The sequence below is a fragment of the Osmia lignaria genome, chromosome 16 (assembly GCF_051020975.1).
Source record: "Osmia lignaria lignaria isolate PbOS001 chromosome 16, iyOsmLign1, whole genome shotgun sequence".
Taxonomy (NCBI): Eukaryota; Metazoa; Arthropoda; class Insecta; order Hymenoptera; family Megachilidae; genus Osmia; species Osmia lignaria.
In genome coordinates this window covers 4,177,956-4,200,127 of record NC_135047.1, presented here as the reverse complement: position 1 = coordinate 4,200,127, position 22,172 = coordinate 4,177,956, and the positions used below count along the sequence as shown (strand labels likewise).

Here is a 22,172-nt window from a genome sequence, read left to right as displayed (position 1 = left end):
CGTAGAAATTTCATTTACAATATAATCATACTCCGCTTTGAAATACACGAATGAAAATGTATCAGAAGCTTAATTTGTACAGGTTTGAGATAGGCTGACATTAAATAGCTGTGTTGAAAGTAACGGGTATGAGTTTTAATTCATAGAAAATTTTCTGTAGCACTTATGATAATCAAGTATTTCCTGTATAGATATTTACTTTGCATTGACTTAGATTCAAAATATTGAATTGCAATCTGTTCAATCTAAACAAATATTTATATTAGCACACTTTCTATCTTCTAGACAAGGTTTGCTCTGGTAGAAATTTCAACTGGTAGAAGTTAATGTTTTCTAAATTCCACACATTATTGCATCCGCGATTTTATCAGAACCGCATAATTCAGGGATTTGAAATAATGTATGTTTCATTTGCAGTGAAGATAAACTGCTACTGATTAGTTGTGTAAAATATAGGTACAAAATAAGAGTTTTCAAATGATAGTTAACGAAATTGTAATCTCACACCTGTCTGACGTACTTCTTATTATAACTAATTAGTTTTGATAATCGAGCTCCCACGTTAGAATCACCCATTGCTAACAAGACATCCAAACGATTAACATTCTCCTGGCACTAGGTGCTCCCTTAATGATCTCGACAATATTTCATCATACCCGAGACGTTAGATCGGGACCAAAAAGTGTCAGACGTGTCTCGAACTGGTTCAGCGACAAACGATCAACACTCGAGCGACACGTCTGTAAGAAAAGTGTGTTGGATCAGCGGAGCGTCCTGTGGCGCGCGTCCAAACGAGTTTCCAGGTCGATCGCTGGGAAAGATGCGCCATCCTGGTACCTAGCTGACGGAGCCAAGACCTCACAGATGCACTCGAGGTCTCGTGTTCGGAATCCGCGGATCACGGCGTGGCTGGTAGCTGAAAACGTGAGCGGAAAGCCGTCGTGGATTTGCACCGGGTCCTGGATGAAACGGCTAATGGTTACCTCGTGAGAAGCGATCGATGCAAGAAATGATTTATAAGCCGGTGTTCCGCTCGATAGCGTGTAAACGACGCTCTTCTGGAGGACGCGCTCGCTGCAGGGTGCAGATGTAGCCGCAAGGATAATTGCCACGCTGTCTAGGGAATACATTAACGACCTTACTCCATCCTCCTCATTCTTAATTGTCAATCTTGCTTTTATCGTGGTTCATCGTAAATTTAGCGTGTTTCCTATGAATAGGAGATGGGGAGAAGACCAAGGTCCTGAAGATTCTCAGGTATTTGAAATTGGAGGCAAAAAGTAAGGAGCAAAGTGGTCACAAAATTTTAGCGCCAGGACATAATAAATGAATGGAAAGATGATTAGTTTCTACCTGGTAGAACCTAAGTGCAATTAGGATAATCCTACGAGGATGATAGAAAGTCTTCAATAAAATTTTATAACCGTACATATCACAAAGAAAATTGAAGTTACTGGTGATCAAGTGCCGGTGCAATAAAAAGTGCATCAGAAAGAGCGGTCCTTATAACGAATCAGGGTTACTCGTTTCCTCCCTCGGTGAACCTTTTTTTCATCGTCTCCTGGTTAATTTATCGGGCGCTCCTGTAAACGACCTTGCCGGAGTGGAAGGACGATCGAAACGGCTCCCGGAATGCATCCGCTCGTGACCTTCTTCTCGGATGCACCGGTACCGAGGCGCTGATGCATACATGCACCTGCAACGGGTTTCGGCGTAACCGGTCGTAGACTTTAGGACTTTCACCTGGTATCGACGTACAACGATCCCGGCAGAAGCGAGCCTGACGGCATCTTAACGGGACGATAATGTCGGATTATCGTGCTACTCTTGGCCCATCGTCGAATTCCTGGAACGTCAGTGATGATGGGATTAAAATCCCTCCCTCTTCTATGGAAACGGTCAATTAGGAGGAAACATACGTGTACGGGTAATGGAATTTCTGCTACTTGTGTCACATATTTTATACCAATTATGAATGCTGTTTTATTCATCTTGGTTTGTTTCATATTTTATTTCTCTGCTTGTTTGGAATTTTATTGGCAACTGGTAATTAGCGATGATTATTCTTCTGCGTGTGATAGGTCATTCGTTTGGTAATTAAATTTGCAATTTTTTCAAATATTTTGCAAAGAATTTTAATCATTTTAATAATCCTGTAAGGTTTCGAGTTTCATTTGTTACTTTGATTGCTAAGATATTCACGTTTGGATGACTGTAAATTTTGTCAAAAAATAAAGTCACTATGGATGTTTTTTTACTGACAGACCAAAGAGAACTGTGCTCGACTCGAACCACTACGAATCGATACCTTATATGTGCAGCTGACGCGATTACTGGATTTTCTCCTAATACGGATTTCTACGCCTAGAATCGTCTCGTAAACGCAAACTCCCACTGCTGTCGTGGCTGTTGTTTTCATCTGATAGTGTATCGGACAAAACCAAGGAAATATCTGCAAGGTTTTTCTGCGTTAGAGATGCTGAAAAAGTTGTAGGAAGGAATAGAAACTGTCCTCGGTAAATTTCTCCTAATTAAGCACATATATTGTACACGTGTCACAAAAGAAATATTGAATTGTAAACACCCTTTCAATTTACAATTATCAACGTGTCACATTGTTAATGTTTCGACGATCACTTCGAAGAAACAGCACCGATATTTTTGCATACAATGCATTTCTCTCACCACAATACATTTCTCGTTGACAAATGACTCGACCAAGGTCTCAAGTGTTATATTACATTAATGCATATTTAAATTAACTTGTGTTTAACACGACGTCCTTGATGCATTAACTCCCACAGATGTGTCTCAATTAATAACGTCATCAACAAAGCGTTTAATCAGATTTTTACATTCCATCGAAGGTATTCGTAACGTCGAAACTCATCAGTCTCGATTATTTCTCTTGCTAAATATAAACTTCGGAACGTGGCTGTTGGAATTCCAGAAATCTGCCATGAAATGTACGAGACACCGCGGGTGTCTCGTGGCCAGTTTATTTTCAAAACACTCGCCCATGGTAATAACTGTCGGTGGTGACTGTTTGTTGAAACAACGTTGGTATTTCGTGAAATTTCAAAAATCTGGAATTCGTGAGTGCCTGGAGACGGAAGGAAGAGATTTCGCAGCTGTCACGGTCAATGTGGCGGATTTGTGGTAGGTCGCTGCGAGAGTCTTACGATTTACCGAACCAGAACACCGTGAAAAATGTGAATTCCTTGATCTTGAATCAGCAAAGGGGAAAAATGAAAAATTAGACATAATATTCTTTTGCGTGTCTCTTGAGTAAATCTGATATTCCATGATTCTCTCTTAGAACTTATAACTCCCACTCGATAAAGCCTTCAATCGTTCATTCCATGGAAAACAAACCAAAATGAAGCTCCATCAACAATCCTCTCGAGTCAAACTGGAACTCTTGTGAACTCGATCGGGATCAATGAATATCAAAGCGATTCTTCGTTTGAAACGTTTAATCTCGGCCCGGAAATGCCGCATGGCTGGTCTCGACCATATTCAAAAGGTCCAACAGCTTGAGCAGCTGATGGGTCACGGTACGAAAATAGTCGTACCATGGTTATTTCTGGTTCCTTTATTCCACCGTGGCGCTGGTACACGGCAAAGATCGTTACCGAGCTTCGGTTAAACGAAGATTTGTTGTTTTTTCGCCTACGCGCTAGTTTCCGTAGAACGTGAAACCCTTTGAAAGGCTTCGATCGGCGTAGAAAAAGCGGAGCAAAGCGTCTTCAAAGCTGTCGACCCATTTTCCAAAGAATTTCCAGCTGGCAGGAGACTGTACTCCTCCGTCCGCGAAAATCTATCCGTTTATCTAATTAATTGAAACCCGCGAGGATCTTTTACACCTGTGTGTCCGCGTTTAGAACCTGGTCCATTTATCTGAAAGCTGGTATGATATATTTAGATGGTTGTTTATGATGATCGCCTGAATGAAAAATAATTTAAGCTGCTTCGAATCTATATCGTGTCGTTTCGCTGAGGATTCCTCTCGAGACTGAAGGATCCGTACCGCGCACTTTTCAGAAGCCGTGATGAATGGAAGGAGGAGCTCGTCTTCTGTATTCCTGCACAAAAGCAAGGCGAACGGATCTTTTCAGAATTCTTTCCGACGATGGTCGGAGGAGGCATTCTTCCTCCGTACGATCATCCTTCCTTCTGCGTATTATTTTCTGACCGTGCAGCCTTTGTGCATCGTTCCTCTTCGCCTGTGAGCGAGTAAATTTTCCACGCCATAACTAACGCACACGATCGTTCGAATGAATTATCGTGGATCGGTTCCCACACGCGTGAAACACGAGCAATCAAAGTTTTCCTTTCAGAAATTTCGAGACAAGTTTCGTTGAGCAACCACCATCCACGAAATTTATTATAAAACGATTACTCATTGCATACATTCATTATACTGTGCAAATAATTATAAATACCTTCGCTGTTGCATATATACCACGGATAAACTCATTATCGTGACCAGACTCTTGTTAGAACTCATTAGAAAGTAGTCTCGGTTAATGTTAATGAAGTAATCGATAAATCGTGCCTATTTTATCTGCGCTGCTGATAAATCCGGATCGCAACACGCGAGGGCTTTATCACCGACGACAGACACGCGGTCGTTTCTCAAAATTAACATACGCAAAATGGAAAGGGAATTACTTAACGCGATTTATGCACGGGTTAAGCTGAAAATGAACGCGAGAGGAATGCAGAGGAGGTTGGTCCACTCGTACATAGATTTGAACGTGTCCGGTTTGTAATTAATAATATACTTATCAAAATATTTGTATCATATTTCATCAAATTATATAATGTCTAATTAAATCATTATTTACATATAAAGAACACTTATAGAATTGTCAGAAATACATATATCATTTCTGATTTTGAACTCCCCTGATTCATACATGAAACGAACATGTTAACCATCTTCATTCAGCATCAGAATTAAACTTCAATTCACGCAATAGCAAATTACTAGTGAACACACATAATGATGTATTTCGACAAACTGAAGAACACGAAAAAATCTTGTCTTCGAACAAGGAACAAGGCAGATTAAGATCCTCTGCATTTATAAATTCTCGCAACGTTTCCCATAGCCGGCTGCGAAATTGCGATTCCCAGATCGTATCAATTTTTACAAAGACACCAGTTACCAGCAATCTCTTGCGGCGATCCGACACGAAATCGATTTCAATTTCTATAAAGGCTCGTGTTCGACGCCTCGAGGATGTTTCCCATCGTCGCAGCTCGGTGCATTCGTGGATGCATCTCCAGCGTTACCTAAACTGCAATTCCGCGATCGTTACAATAATTCACAGGAGACCGTGTAACCGTGCAACTGGTCGATACACATATATCGTAGCCATCGTGAATAATAGACGCATTGCCATCTAACATGCTCGTGATCCCAAAGTGCAGCTTCCGTGCATCGACATGTTTAAGAAATATGATTTGAGAAACGATGTCGTGTCGATTCCCTATAGAGATCGAAGTTTAGACATTTCGAAACAATATTTGCAGAGAAAATGATAAAGAAATTCTTTTTACTTCTTCATTCACCAAGAAATATGTAACAAACTATATTTGCTTTATGTTTGACATAAATTTACTCAGGTCAGAAAAGTACGTCCAGTTCAAAGGGTTAAAAAAAACTCGCTCGAATTACGGTTTAAATGTATAATTAACTGCTTCCGCAGCAGCTAACCAAGTGCTAATTCCACCGCCCTATTAAATCGTATTTTCACGTGAAAATATTCCTTTGCACTGGCGGCCCGCGCTATTACACCTGTCACGCACTATATCCTCCTCTCCTAAGTGCTTTATTGTCCCTCAAAATGTTCGTGCATGATAGCATTTTACACACGTCATCGATATTATTTTAGAACAAAAAAGAACAGAGTAATTAATCAATTTTGAATAGCGATACTTTTTATAACAACCTTTAATTTCCACTTCATATGATTCGTGAAGTTTTCAACTTAACTTCATCATTCTTTTCGAACACGTAATTGTTATATAACGAGTTGAATTAGTTAGCAGTATTCGAGGTTGTTATTTCCCTCGGACGTCAATCAGTGCTGGTCATCGTGTTTTAATAAGAACAAACTACGTCGAGGTTTCGAAGACGAGAGAAATCGCTACACATCGGCGGACAACGGTGAAAGCGTTTAATTAGCAGCACGGGTCGCAAAACAAAATTCGCCGACGAGTCCTAGAAAGCGAAAGATGACACGCTTTATTTTCACGGAACGTTAGGCTAATTTCCTTCCGGCCCCGGTTGTTTTGCATGGATCGTGATTAGTAGCTTCGATCGAACCCGGTTTCCCTCGTTTTCAACTACTTTCTAGCCTAACTGAGCTTTAAACTCTTTTTCTTTGCGTTCTTGGTCTCGATTCTTCGATACAGTGACACCATTTGCATTCAAAGGAGCAGAACGAATTTGATTGATTTTACACGGGTAGAAAATCAGACGATTAATCTTTGGCTAACGAATAATTTAATTTAATCATTAAACCGAGAATCCACGGTACGTTTAGTATAAAAATATGTATGTTTTTCTGACTGATTGTTATGCAAATTACCGCTTAATTGATTCATTTCGATATGCGCAGATTTCAGATGTAAATTTCCAATCTCCATTCTTTTTCACCTTGTACTTCACCTTCGGATTCAACTCCAGAAATACCTCGGTTCGCATTGATATTCAATTGGAATTATCATAATGCCTTTATGATTTATGTGTATACCAATGTTCTTCTTTTATTTCACCTGGAAGTCTTGAAATACAAAATTCCTCGAGCTTGGTGGATGCTAGTTCCTCGTTCTTTTCGCGATGCACGTCTTCGATGTCTTGTTTACTCTTCCTCGAGCTGGAAGAACGGAACGAAAAAGCGAGTCAACGACATGGAGGAACGGAGCTGGCCAGCTGCCGCGCCGGTCGGATCGTAAAAGGATTTAGTATCGGTTGTGGGACGAGGTCGTTCCTGGAGATGACGTAGTAAAATTTACAGTGGGCGTACGGCCGTGAAGGCCTTCTTCCGATCACTTACCTGGCCCGTGTACTTATTCTTCGCCAGCAACTCGAACCTCTCTGCTCCAGATCGTACTATGACTAGGAAGAAACGTGCTCTGAAAAATCCTCTTTCAAAGAGCCGATACGTTCTTCAAACATGACATTCGATGCATTTTTTCGAATAGTTTTATGTTTCTTTTGCTAGCAAGAATGTTTTTATTCGTTTAGGTAAAAAATAGTTGGAAGTAAACGATTTTTGATAAGGTCTTCTTCAAAAGGAAAAATTAATTTTCCATTAATTTGTAAAGAAATTTATTAGGGAAAAGGAAAGAGAAAAATATATAAGGTAAAGAAACAGAGAAAAAGAAATAAATCGGATATCGGTGTTGGTAGCCTGCCCTCGTAGAAGTCTGCCTTGCCCTCGGCTTGTCGATGCAACTGCAACTGCAACTGCAACTGCAACTGCAACTGCAGCAGCAGGCACGGTCGTTACGGCATTAACGCGTAAGTGCATAAGTGTGGTCCGTGGTCGAGATAGAGCTGCACTCCGGCTTCTAGAGTCTAGAAAAGCCGGAGAAGGTTGAAGCGGCTGTAAACGATGCAAACGGTCGGGGTGAATGCACTTCTTCTCTCGCGTTGGATGCACCGCGCGAAAGGCTGAGTGAACGTCGATGCAACGCGGATATCGAGGGCTTTTAGGAAGTGTCTCTGACACTGATCCCATCGTGACTACTCGATTTGTGACCTCGCCACGTTCTCTTCTTTGAAACTTACCTATTTAAAGTGAAGCTGTCTTTCCATATGGCGGACCGTTGCACCAAGAATGCACTAATGCTCTTGCTCTTTATAGTAACAATGACTTAATTACTGAGACGTATTTTAGCTGAAAATTTATCTTTGGTTGATTTATTATTGTTATATTCCTTGAAATTATAAATTTTCCAAAGCCCAAAGTCATTCACCCAGGTCTTTGTAATTTCCATTCTTACCCCGCCTATTAATTCTTTCTTTTACAACTTAATGACTGGTTAAACTAGCATTGATACAATTATATAGCGGCTATTTGATCAGATTAAGTACACATTGCGCGAATTCCTCGATCAAAGACTAATCAGCTCCGCCTTGCCGATTATATAACACGTATTTCATCCTCATAATACCAGTCGCCTAACAAGCAATCGATAAGATTAGACGTATATCTACAAAACTTTGTAACATCCGAGTTGACTATAAACCTGAAGAATTGAACACTTCGAAATAGTGTTGTCCAAACTTGCGGTGAGAAGTTGTACATCAAGGTGGAACGGGAATCGTTATTTCATCTCGTGGGAGTCGAGGCTGTAAAACCGTGGGCAATAAAGAAGTCGTCACGTTGAAAAGGTAGAAATTAGCGATTCAAAGCATCCGGTTGATTTGCATTTCGGAAACGCGGAAAGCCAGGCCTGGAGATGCTTACGTGGCTGGAAATAATTAAGCTTCCCATGGAGCCGTTCATTTTCGAGCGAACACAGCGACGTTAATGCAAATTTCGAAAAGCTGAGACTCGCGTTCAACTTGCGTTACAACGTATAGGAAACATTGTATTTTACGACACCCTCTTTCGACTAGCTCGTGTCTTCTCACGAGCCACGGCGCATACATATCTTATCCATGCAAGGTAAACGAGGTAAATTTACGATCGTCTAGCCCTTTCTATTCAAACAGCCAGCTACACGAACACGGACGAATGCACTCTAACACTATTGCATTTTCTGATTTCAGGTGAGTGCAGCTGATCCAAGGTCTCGGGACAATTTTTCGATGCATCCTCCAGTTGCGATCCGTGGATATGGGGTCAGGTATGAGTGAAAAATTATTGTAAAAGGAAAATGATATCCTAAGAAGAAATTTTTTTTATAACATTAAATAACATAGTTTTCCCTAAAGAATATGGAATTTTGGGGGAAGATAATTCCAGTATTTACATTTTATTTAATTAGTCACAAAGGAACTATCGAATTCTGATTCATTATTGAAGACCTAGAAGACCTTCAAACGGATGTATTATACGTTCTAGATTATTTTAGTCTACATTTGTAGTGACACCAAGATTTCTTGCTAAACTAACGCGATAACAATCATCGTGTGTGTAAACATACAAAGATTATCGGTATACTCCCTGAAGAACCATAATATGATATTTCAGGGAAGATTACGCAATTTTTATATTTGTTAAACATACAAAGCAGACGTTGAGATTAGGGAACCCATGATAGATTTCTTGTAGCTTAGATTATTACAGAATTGTTTTTCCAAGATTAATTATAAAAGAAACGTAATGCAGCGTGATGCAACTGACTCGGTGCAACTTTGCGCACAGATGCAAATCACGAAATGACACCGCGGTTCCACACAAGGTTCCTAAACTCGTAAATCATCGGGCAAGATAACGGAATGATTTACGCTCTTCCATCACCGGAATAATACTCATCGTTATACAAAACCATACTCAAAAAATTCGTATGCAGACATCGTCTGTCGAACACGCAACACTCGGGAGTCCCGAATTCTTTCGCGTCAACCTTAACTTCTGTCACGTATGTTAGTCGGTTCGGACAATACGTAACGGGAGAACGATGAAAAAGATGCGTGGCACTCGATTTTCGGCTGGAAAATCCGGGAAACAATAGCGCATTGTCAGCCAAAGCTGATCGAGAGCGATTCTCGCGTAAGTCGGTCGCGTTCCAGCTGTTTTGAAACGCGTAAAAATTCTTGTCACCGTCTCGAACGCGCGCGAAATTGTTTTTCAACGAGTTTGAAAGGTGAACAATGGGAAGAGCGTTGCGTAACGTGACAGAAAACGGGTTATTCTGTGCCGTTGATCGCGGTATCGCGACAATAGCGCGTTACGACGTCAGCCGGGTCACAGACGACGTCCTGTCTCATGAGCGTACAATGACGAGCCGACGAAGAATTCCGCGGAGAGCAAAATAGACTTCCTGGCACGAGAATCTCACGGAGCTTTCGATTTAACGAGCACGACGCCCCGTTGTCGAATATCGTTGCAACGGGATGACAATGGCACCTGGTACCTCGGATTTCGTAACGTCTCGCAACACTTCTGAGTCTCTTCTTCCACTTGCTCTTTTCTCCTGCCATTCAGTACTTTTCAGTTTGATGGATCAGATTTTTAATGACTTGAGAAATTCCGGGATTTTTATATTGTATTCTAAAAAGATTTAATGTCCTTTCGAAATCTCAAAACAGTTAACGAACCCAAGTGCAAAAGCGATTCGGTTCTTAAGTCGGTTACATTCACCCAATTAAGCCTCGTTCACAATGCATTCCACGCGTCAGTCGCAATTATGCGATTAACCTCTGCGTCCTACGCGCCTTTCAGGCTCTGAGAAGTCATATCCACGGAGAAAGGGGATTCAATCGGACTCTCTGCCGTTGATCAGCGGTAATTGAGTAATCATCGTCACGAGTGCACGGTGTCTCCTACATGCACGCCCACGTATATAGAGCGACAGAGTACAGAAAGGGAAGTTTCGAAAGCTTCGTGGACATAATTGTAGCCGGGCATTAATTATACGTAACCGTGATTGCACCTGATCATCGCATAATATCACCTCTTCCCCATAATTACATAACGTCTTTTAGTGAAACAAATATAGATTGTTTATTTACATGATTATATAAAACGTGCCATTCTTTTCTTCCGAATGCAACACATATTGAAACTTACAAAATCGTTTCATCGAAAAGAAGAAATCCATCTGTTTCTTTCTGAAAAAACAAACAATATCTGCAACAGAATCAAATGCAAACAGTACGAAATAACATCTACCAAGAAGAGCACCCCACATTTGTTGACTTATTCAATGCTTATCTTAAATTGAACGAGTGTACTGTAATTTATGTACCATCCATAAATTACCGTAGATATCGGAACACACATCTTACGTGTTTTTCTGCAGAGAATAAAATGTGGAATTTCTGTTTCATGGAACAGAGTGTGCGTAGGTCAGGGATGTGTTTCTTTACACTAATGCAAAATATCTGAATTATCAAATTATTCTTTGTACAACAGAACCGAGTCAATCATAAGTCAGACGTATTAATAAAATAAAAATAAAATTGCGACTGTCTCAAGTATCTTCGAAGAATTAATCGAAAACCCGGTAACAGTTTCCGGGAACTCATTCGTGTATACGAAACAATCCTTACGGACGTTGACAGCTAACATTTTCACGTCATCCTCGCCACTCTATTTTCTTCTCCTCGCTGCTGCTTGTCCGCTTGTTTCTCATCGTTAATTGTCGCGAACATCGAGACACGGATTTCACGTAACAAGCGTCTGGTACGCGAGCGAAGAGCGCATACCAGAGTGCATCCCGTCGGTGCGGGAAAATGAAAATAGCTCGGAAAATATCGATGTCCGTTGTCCAGCATTGTTGCGCGACACGTATCGCGACTAATTATCGAAATTTAATATTCGAATATTAAATCAGCCCGAAAATACAGATCGCACGGAATGTGAAACCGTTTCTGACACTGGTCGCAACTAACTGCCGCTTGTTTCCCTGCATATTGTACGCAATTTCTCTTCTCGTTCCTCTCTATTCCGCTCGCCTCATGTCGCGCGTTTCTCACTCTCAATTGTGCCCGCGAGGAACGCCGGTTCGCTTCTTCCGAAGCTTGTCGTGTCTAATTATTACGAAGGAAATATTGTTTCAACGCTCGTTGAAATCCCGTGGAACTCACCGGCACATGCTTAATTAACTTTTAATTAACTTTTAAGTACGGCATGGAATTCATTAGCCAGTTTACTGCACTCGTGTCTTCTTGTACTGCCGGTGTGCCAGTTTGATTTCGAGCTGATCGAGACGGTAGACGGTTTATTTCATTCTAAAGATGGAACTGAAAACCGTTCTGAATGAAACGGATTCGATTTCGCAACGCGGTTACCGGACGATTTTCGACTGGTTAATATTCCGGGGTCGTTCTGGGTTTCCGGTTCCGTCGACCCAAAAGCAAAATCGACGATACACACCGCGCATAATTACGTTTATATTGTGCACGTGGCTGGTTTATATGGGCACACGTTGGTATCACGAAGTAAAAATTTCGACGACCCACATTCAATGTTGCTCGAATCGGATCCAAACGTTCGAAAGTTAATTCACGGCGTTTAATTGTAGTTTATCGGGCTAGGTTCGATCGATCTCCCGATCGGGACCACGATTAACCATATTACCACTCAGAATTTCCTGCTGTTGAAACTCACCTAACTTTAGTCACGCTTGTTTAATTATCGTTTCGCTGGGTACTAATGAAGTTGCTAATGATAATTAATATATACCACATTCTTTCGATTAAACATAGTTGCAAATTAATAAGCTCTTTAAAAGATACAGAAAAATATAATTTGTACTTTTTATCCTCTATTAAATAATTCCCCTGTTAATTAAATTAAATTATGAAAAGATGTAACTTCCGTTGACGATAAGGTATCTTGAAAAATGAGAATCGCGTCCTCTTTAACACAAGCTCAATGAAGAAATAAATAACAATAGAGATTAACGGTTACCCAACAAACGTCGTGATCTCCTTTTACTTTTACAAACAAAATCAGGCTCCGCAGCCAGAGACCGTTACATAACGTGATCTCGCAATTACTTGTAATTAATTCATTCCACGGAGTCACGGATCGATCTAGAAACTTTAATTACGATTTATCGAGCTTATCGTCTCGATTACATTGTCCCGATCGTGTAGCCGCGATCTGGCTCGCGAGTGGTACACTCATTTGCACGATCCTCGCCAACAACCCTATTCGTTTTCTCGTGTCTGCTTTCTGTAATACATGTATTACGTATAAAAGCGTGCACGAAACGCATGCCACGCTTTTCACTTGTATGTCTCAACACGAGTGCACACGGTTTGCTTGTTTTACCTGGAACGTGGCAATGCTGGTTGTGTTAGGAACCTTTCACACTTGAATTATGTTCAGAAACAATTCAGAGGGATATTTATAAATTTTTTGTAAAAATTTAATCCTTTACACTCCATTGGCGCCGTTTTTTTAAATTTCCAAATATAAAGCTTTATTTGTATACGAGTTTATTTCGTTCTTGAGCTATTTGTTCGATTCATAAGTCGATTCTTCGCCGTCGATTTATAGAACTCGTTGTTTTCGAGGCGTTCCACAGGAGTTCCTCGGAGCCGTTTGCTCGAGATTTGTTCCTCGTTTTCGCGAGGATATACATTGTAAGGCGATAAATTTTACAACCGTCGAGATTTACGTTGTACCGAGCCGTGAAAGTGTACATGCATCGTGATAGTTTATCGCGAAGTAGGTGTAACGACGATGTTGCCGGAGTACCGTCGGTTTCGTGTGTTGACTTGTAACGTTTCAATTTCGACTTGCTGCCGGATTAATTGCTTATCGCTCCGAGGAATTCTGTATCGCAGATTCCCTTCTGTTGAATTGCAATTGTACTCTGTCGAAGTTTCTTGAATTTATAGCTTCTTGAACATGACATTTATTCCTTTTTTAATGGACATCTAGGCTGGAAAATGTAATTTTTCAATTAGTAATTGCTTACAATTATATTTCTATCAGATTCTGTCAACAAAATCGCTTTCGACTTATTCCAAGTCAAATATGTTTGTTACAGCGCGTTATATCGATGTCAAAAAAAGCAGTCAATTAAAGAAATAATGTAATTAATGCAAGGTAAATCAGGTGATAAGGAAAGGTTGCGCAGAATTAAAAAAATCATCAAGTGAATGCGCATAGCTAAGCAGAATAACTACAAGATCGCTAGTGCGCAGCCGTGATGGAGTAAGTGGGAGATCTCAGAAATACGAAATAATTAAATCCTCAGTCGCCGTCCGTCCTTTGTCGGTGTGGTCGATCGCACGTTGTATAATGTTTATAATCTGTTTACGCTAATGTGACGTTGTAAAATCGAATCGTTCAGTGTCGTTTTTAATTGAATTATTAATTCGATGAATTTTCGATGAGTATTCGATCAAATTAATAGTATGTGCAGTGATTTTTAAATCTTCCTCGTGTTTGGAGTATAATTCAATGGCAATCTTCGCTGCTTCATGTTAATTTTAAATTAAAAACGTGAGTTTTTATTATTTTAAATTTATTGAAAATCGTTATCTGTTGAATTTTAATAAATCAATAGTTTTGTAAAAAAATATGCGAAGGTCATGATGTAAATTGACAAGCTTATATTAATATAGCTTTCAATCTAATCTGAGTGAAGTACTTGCGGTAATTGAATTTGGAGCGAAGGGCGATAAGATACGTCGTTCCGTTAGATGATTAATTATAGAATCATTAGTCTTTGTGATTTATTACGATGTTGCATTAAGATGAATCTCAATATTTTCAACAACAAATACACAGAGTAAGGAATATATTGAAGAAAATCAACAGTTCGTGTGATATTTTAAATTCAGAAATGTGATGATTCCTACAAAAATTTGAGATATCTCACGAACTGTTGATTTTCATTTTTTACGTCCTTAATCAAAATATGTGCAGAAATGTCATTTGTTCATCTGTGTGTATTTTGAAGTAGATTAACCAACATCGACACAAATTCTACTAAAATATATCTTATCAACGCTCAAATTAGAATGATGGAAATTTTTGATTGATCCTAATAAATAAAAATAAAACTTTGCTCTTGAATGAAGGAACCAATCACGAACGAAATCGAATCCAATAACTTCGATACGAATATTATATCAATATATCATTACGGTTCGCCTTATCTAATCTGTCGGATACTTACTCAAATATATACGCGGCGATAAAGCAATCGAGAGGTGAGATTATGGTCTCAGCAACCGGCCTGAAGAAATTATAGAATCGTTCGAATCCGTTCTCTCTGTTCAGTCTTTTATCGTCGGCTAGCAGCGTACTCCGCCTATACATGAAATTAACGCCTGTTAGATGGTGAAACGTTCGTGGTGCGAAATGTTTCTTTTCCTTTTCTTTTTTTTTTATTTTTCCTTGGAGCGGATAGCAAGTCCGATCCAGCGTTTATTTGCACGCAACGGGCGATACTTATACGAGGATTTTACCCGGCGGCTTTTGCAACTTTGTCCGCCCTCTCGTTTCAGCGCGGCGCGTACATACATTAAAGCGTACGCTCGCGAAACGCTGGGCGGTCTTTCCACCCACGATTAAGCGTGGTCCACGCTCCTTTTCGTCGCACGCGCCGCGTGTGGTACGCTCGTGACCGGCCATTTCGTAAATTGGATTAACGGTCGTGCCGGACGGATAATTGAGCCGGCTCGTAATTCGTACGTTCGTTCATCTTGGCCCTTTCTTGAACCTACCCCTCATTATTCTTCGCCTGCGATCCTTTCCACGTTTCTTTTCTATTTTCTATCGGTATTCTTACGCGTTCCACCCGTGGTTCTTTGTAATTTGGGCATTAGGGTAACTAGGCATGGGCCAGGCACCCCAAAATGCCGACAAAGCCTCTTCTTACCACCCTTGCACCTTCTTTTTATTTGTTAGCTTGTGAAATTTCATTTTAACACTTTAGAGGACGGTGTTTCGTGACACTGAGTATTATACAATGTTTAATGCATCATTATCTTGCAATATTTAAATTATCTGATAAAAGGATCATTTATCTACGAATTCTTTTTATATCTGTACAAATGAAGTATGGATTAAGTTGTACTCCTTTGTTGCGGTAGAAAAAAGCAATTGACTCTGTTGGGAAAAAAACAGAATCATCTCGTTGACATTGAAGCATGGTTATTGAATCGTTCAGGTTTATTCTCCACGCTGTTTCTTGTGCCGTTCAAAAGAACAGCCAAAAGAATTAGAGGATTAAGTTTTTGAATGCTTTAAACAAACAAGTGTAGCTTAAGTAAAGGGTTAAGAAACTTTCATTTCTAAGGACATCTGAGATGCTGAGGGGAAAATTATTTTAAGGAGGAATGGTCATGGAGCAAGTGATCCTCTAATTATTTTCTAATGCTTCGACTCTAATATAATCAAATAATTAATACAAATTTTTGGAGCTTAAATTTGAAGATGAACCATTCGTGTCCTTAATGGAGTTTTCACTGTTCATTTTCACTGTTTCACGCAACGTATTAAAAAACACATTGCGTTAAAAGAATAAGGCGATTTCCTGCGAGGAAGATCGGTTAAATCGAAGAGGCAGATAAAATGCAGTCGTTACGTGCACCGCGATCGCAGTTCCTTGTTCTTCACGAGTGCGATTCGCCCGCGATTCGCTCGCAGTTATGATTCCTCGTAGCTGTTATCCTTGACGAGTTTCTCGTACACGTGCACGGAAACGTGGCGTCGTGTTGTAGCGTAACAAAAGGGGAACGAAGCTTAAAGGTAAAAAGTTTCATAGAAATCCAGTACCGGTGATTGATACGCGTTTGTTTAGAATTCGTCGGGCTTAACCGAGTTGCCTTTCAGATCTTATTCGGCTTACTAACGTGTGTAGCCGTTAGTTAGGTCGATGACGCAGCTGAACCGTACGATTTCGAAAGGTTTTACTTGAAGATTTAGCATGTTCTCGACGATTACTCGAATCTAGACCCGCTAAGTTTTTCCATTCGAACCTCGCGGTTTTACCTGTTTCACCGCAAATTCTTCAACGCCGTTTGAGACACTTATTATTTATCAGCTTTTCGCAATCGCTAACAGAACATTGCTCGCTACATGATTTTATAGCAGCTCAGATTTTTAATCTGTCAGTAGAATCGCAATTATGGTACATCAATTTATAGATTAGATCTATGATCCTGCTACCGGTTATTAGCTCACCTTTCCTGCCCCTTCACGTCCGATTGCGCAACGATATTTTCCTTTCCGGGTGTATCGATCGAATAAAAAATTGGCTCGTTTCGAATTGCAACACGCCGATGGGGAAACGGTGTTAAATATTGACAGCAGCTTTCCTATGAGATACGATTGGCAGTCAAAGAACGTTACGTGATTCTAATAAAGGGATTCTATCACGTATCGCGTCGAGGATCGCGCTCGTTTTACACTTTAAACAGGATTGCAATTTCTTCCTGCTACTTTGCCGTCTGTGTTATTAAAAATGTGAAAGTAGTTAATGAGAACTCGAGGCTTATGTAAAAACATCCGCTAATAACGTGTGTGCATCTATAATAGTAAATTCGTATAATATTTTAAATAATAACAGTAAATTTCTGTTTGGTATTTAAATTTTAGCAGACTTTCTAAATAATGACGCGGTTTAAATATATTATGTAATATTTAAATTGTTTTTCTGACCGATAAAAGAAGAAAATGTTTGCGGACCATGGAAGAATCGCCGTTTCAAGTAGAAATTTGTGAATGTACCGTCCGTTCTACGAAAACGTGTCTTTTCGTCTAATCGATCGTGTTTGTTTGCGTAACAACCGGTTACGATTTCTTTTCCGGGTAGCCAGCTGACCGAATCGTAGACGTCACTAAGCCGAGGGAAAATGTCGTAAGACGGTAGCTTTGTCAGAGTTTTCTGTCCTACAGAGGAAATGAAATGAGTATCCTATGACTTTTGAGCGGAAATATACCTTTGGAAAGCAGCAGAAAAAGTGAGAGCATTGAAATTAATTAATGAAACAGAATGTCGAGTAGCTAGCTCGTAGCTGGTCGTCCTTGCATCCTATTCAAAGATGCAAGAACTCCACCTACGTCTTTTTTTTTCACCTCTCTGAAATGTCACGGAGAAAGGCCACGTTACTCACCAAGAACATCGTGAATATGTCGGCCCGCACCTGTGCGATTTAAACATTCTCTCGGCATCGTCTCTGTTCGCCTTCAACACTCTGTCGCACCTTCCTCGATTTAATTAGCTTTCGATGAACATTAATTTATTAATCGATTCATATTTTCAATCCTTCGTTTTATTTTGTGCTTTTATGCGAGGAATACTATCTCGACAATTTAATCTCGGGTGATGGATTATTCCTGATAGTATGAAATTCATGACATTTACTGTTCGATCAGTTTCAGTTATTTCTGTCATTAAAATTGATTACCTCGTCCTTTCGCTTTCATACTCTGCCCTTCGCAACCACGTCACCTTCGAATACTAACAACACGCGTTGAATGCGAAATTGTTCACACTACATGTTGTGACGGCTTACGTACAGTCGAATATCCTTTCGAGCCTCGATGATAAAGTCATCAATGTCGTATCAGCCTTGCTTAATGATCTTGGTGTATAAATTCTTTTGTGATGGAAAATTTTTTTCTTCACCACAATCATATATTATTATATACTTTAACATTTAAATTGTTATGTGATTTCGTACAAAAATAATTTGTTTACTTGCATCTATGATACGAGCATCGATAACGTTTGAGAGAGGGAAATGGGTTATTTCTGATAGAAGGACTCCTTGTAATTCATCGAGGTTTATTTTCGCTTTTACCAACTGCAGCAATAGGAACATGAATGAAAGGAAACGATAGGCAAATTGCCAAATCGCTATCTAATAATAGTGCGCACGGGGGTGGAGGAGCTGGAAGGGTTTGATCATGGAACGCTGACGTCCAAGAACGTCATTCCGCCGTTCCACTCGATCAGTTGAAATTTATTTCAAGCCTTAATTTGCCTCGTAATTACCATTAGGATACATAGTATTACGTTGTATTTTAGAGAAATAGTGAAATCATTTAATAAGTCCAGCCTTGATATTTTTCAGAAATTTTCTAAATAAGAAAAGTAACATATTTTCTAATCGGTGGTCTCAATGAATCTCCTTGGTTCCATCTTCGAGGAAAGTGAAAATTTGGAAAACCAAGTCGCTGATGCATCGGTTCATCGATCAGTGAAGCTTTCTAAAAGCAGATGGTGACACAATACGCGAACCTCGTCTTCTCGAATTACCCAGCTGTCCAAATTCCCCGAAATATCCACCGAATCTCCCGAAAAGCCAGGCGATAATTATAGAAGAGAGACCCATTTATCCGGAGTCGTGATCACACGGTATTCGGGGCCCCTCGAACGCGTCCACTGGATATTCCAAGATGAATATCAACGATCTTTACGACCCCTGTGAAAGGGATTCAGGGTGGAACACACGCGGTAATGCCAAGAATATATCGCGGCCACGTATGCACCATGCTCTTACACGTATTTCGGTCTAGGGTAATGCACGACTTGTAAACACGTGTTCGCCATATGGCCATGTGTTTGTAGAATTTTTTCGCCTGACCCGGACCTTGAACGTGCCTCGTGGATCTCACAGATCATTCTCTCGTTCGTGAATTCATCGATCAAAAAGATTCGACGTTGGAGGCTGAGGTAACGGCTCAACTTTATGACAAGGTAACCTTCCGAGATCATTGCAGAAACGAGCGTGATGGAATTATCCCGTGAAATGATTGATAACTGGTTTTTATTTCTTAATATTCAATTTGTCCGTACATCTTGATCGTTGTAGAAATTTAGTATGATAATGACCAAAAATCGGTGAAGAAGCTGAGTAATTTTGATCATTTCTATGATCGAGTTTTGACTCGATAGTTTTTTGAGCACGTTGTATACACCTGAGTTCTTTGAATTAGTATTAGATGTCTTAGAAAGAGGAAATTAATAGAATTGCGTGAAATTGTAGTTGACTCGATCGCTGTTTCGAAACTTCCATCCACAGTTCAGTGAATGATTACAAAAGGCTCGATAGGAGGTTTATTAAAGATCGGTTATCATGCAATCAATTAATTTTCAATGTTATCAATGACTTGCATATTTCCTTTCAACAAGTTCCATGATAGATTGGCATTCTATGCCTCAACTTATTCAATAGCTTGTTTGAGTCCTAGCTGAAGGATGCTTTCGATTTTCACCCGATCAATTTACTTACATCAAGATGGAAAATTCTAATGAAAAGCTTAGAACAATCGCGTCAATTTTTATAATTATTTATCTATTTTGTGTTTCTAATTACGCGTCAATGAAGATGCCGACAAAGGGCAGAAATTCCTGATTGTCCTGTTATTTGCCGCGAGATAATCAAGTAATTAACGGAACAATGGGGCGTCACGCGTTTAATTGACAGTAATTTCACGCGGTATGGTGAATCATGGAATCGCGATCGGTCGTAAATATCTTTTCAAGCGTGGAAAGAAAATGCATTTTCTAAACAATTCGAAAGTCTGCCGACGATGAAGTTTCTCCTAATTGAAACACGCCACTTCGATTTACCGAATGGACACGATCGATGCCCTCGCGAAAAACTGCTCTTCGACCTGGCGAAAGTACACTTCGAATAAAAATACAGGAAACGATTGTGTATCGTAGTTTATTTTTATCAATTTAGATACTTTTGTCACAAAAAAATAAATTATTCAATTATTCCAATATTTTATAATAATCGTTTCTATTCTTCTTATTGAAGAGGAAAAGAGTCTGAACGGAAAGCTGCGAAAAAATATATCGCTATGATAATTGCGATAATAATCATAAAAATGGCCGGAGAAAACAGGGACGAATGGAGATCCGGAGTGTAGAATGTCTTGACACCGATATAAATGACACGATGAAAATTTCTACCTCGATCGCGGCCGACTGTCGGCGTTTCGTTCGCGTGGATCCATACGCATCGCGGCTATTTCTTCTCGACCCACTTCCGCACGAAGATCAACATCGATGCTGTGTGCGCAAGTTTTCTTTGCTGTTCGTGAACCTTACATACACGACAAGTGCAAGTGACACACTTCGATCGATGTCTTCGACAAGATTACCAAAAAAGAAACGAAGAAATTTTGTTATTTATCGCTCGGATCGATACCTCGAAGAATTTTCTTCGTTTTCTGTCGATCGTTTCAGGATATTGAAAGTTCCATCGTATTTTATAATCTTCAATAAATATATTATATTTATAATATTTTACTGCAGGACTATGTAATGAAACGGTCATTGAGAATGATCATTTTTCCAGCTGATCGATCATTTTCTCACTGGATCGTGTCCTCTCTTGTCTCTGTTTCGTTTCGCCTTGCACTTTCTTCGGTAGCCGATTATCGTGGGAAGCTGGGAACGTTCTCACCAGGTCTGGCGACCGCTACGGGGAAAGCAGCCGATGATTTCGATGATTTCTCGTTACCGCTGGCATTGATCTGACGCGAGCCCTGTTGCGAAAACACACGAAAGGCACGCGAAACACGCGGAAACGTGCACCCTTAGCATATTACATAAGATTTATCTGGCGTCGGTTCAACGAGTCATGGACCGGTCCTTCTTTTGCTAAACGTTTTCAGACGCCACTCTGCTGGTTAATTAATATTCGCGAATTAATTGCGGTTTAATATTCCTCGGACGAATCTACGGTATTTCGATGCGATTTTTTGCCGCGACAACGATGAGGAATCTTTTGAATAATGATAATGTTAGGAAATTTAATTTGTTTTCGAAATTACAATTACGAAACTTCGAAATAATTAATCAAATTCATGGATTATTGATGTATCGATGTGATCATATAATTAGATTCTTATTACGCTCTTCCATCAATTACATTGTCCCAGTTTGCTGATGAATGCTTTCTGATTAATGATTCAAGATTAATTTGTTTGCAACAGAAGAAAAGTCGAGAATCCATGGACTGCACTTTCTTCGATACTATGGGAAGATTAGGCGCGTTGTTGTTCGATGATACATCGAGTGGAAAAGTACGAAGAAAGTTAAGAATCCTGATAATTGAATCCGATTACTGTCGTTGATCAACGGAGAAATGAGTAATGGTGTCGTCGACGAGAAGAGAAATGAATAATGAGCATGATCAAACTTACTCGAACCTGTAATACTTTATGTACATTCATAGTTCTTGCCATTGAATGGCAAACTTTCGATTGGAGAAAGAATAATAACATTGGATCGTGCTAGTAGATTTACTGTACAATCAAAATGACTGGTTTCAGGTTCCACAATTTTCAAATTTAAAAATCATACTGTTGACTCGGATTAATAAATATACAAAGGGTTAATTATACTTCCTGTTCGCCCATTTTTTGCCAATTTTCCATCGGTCCATTTACACGAAGGAATGTCTAGGCCTCGAATGCACTCGATTGCAGTGTGATTTACTTGTGTCCCTGTATCGGTCGTCGATACACGTGCGCCTGTAAACGAGGCAA

General features: G+C 39.9%; 1 protein-coding gene across 6 annotated transcripts in view; it reads left to right on the top strand.

The window, feature by feature from the left end:
• Positions 1-22,172, top strand: part of smash (smallish) — an 85,012-nt gene that overhangs the window by 34,834 nt on the left and 28,006 nt on the right. Inside the window, exon 2 of one of the 6 annotated variants that reach the window (XM_034316532.2) lies at positions 8,795-8,871. The exons of 4 other annotated variants lie outside the window; for them this stretch is intronic. The gene's annotated coding sequence lies outside the window, so the exon portion shown is untranslated. Of the gene's footprint in view, positions 1-8,794; positions 8,872-13,903; positions 14,154-22,172 lie in introns of those variants that run through there. One more of the 6 variants, XM_034316533.2, reaches the window with a different exon arrangement.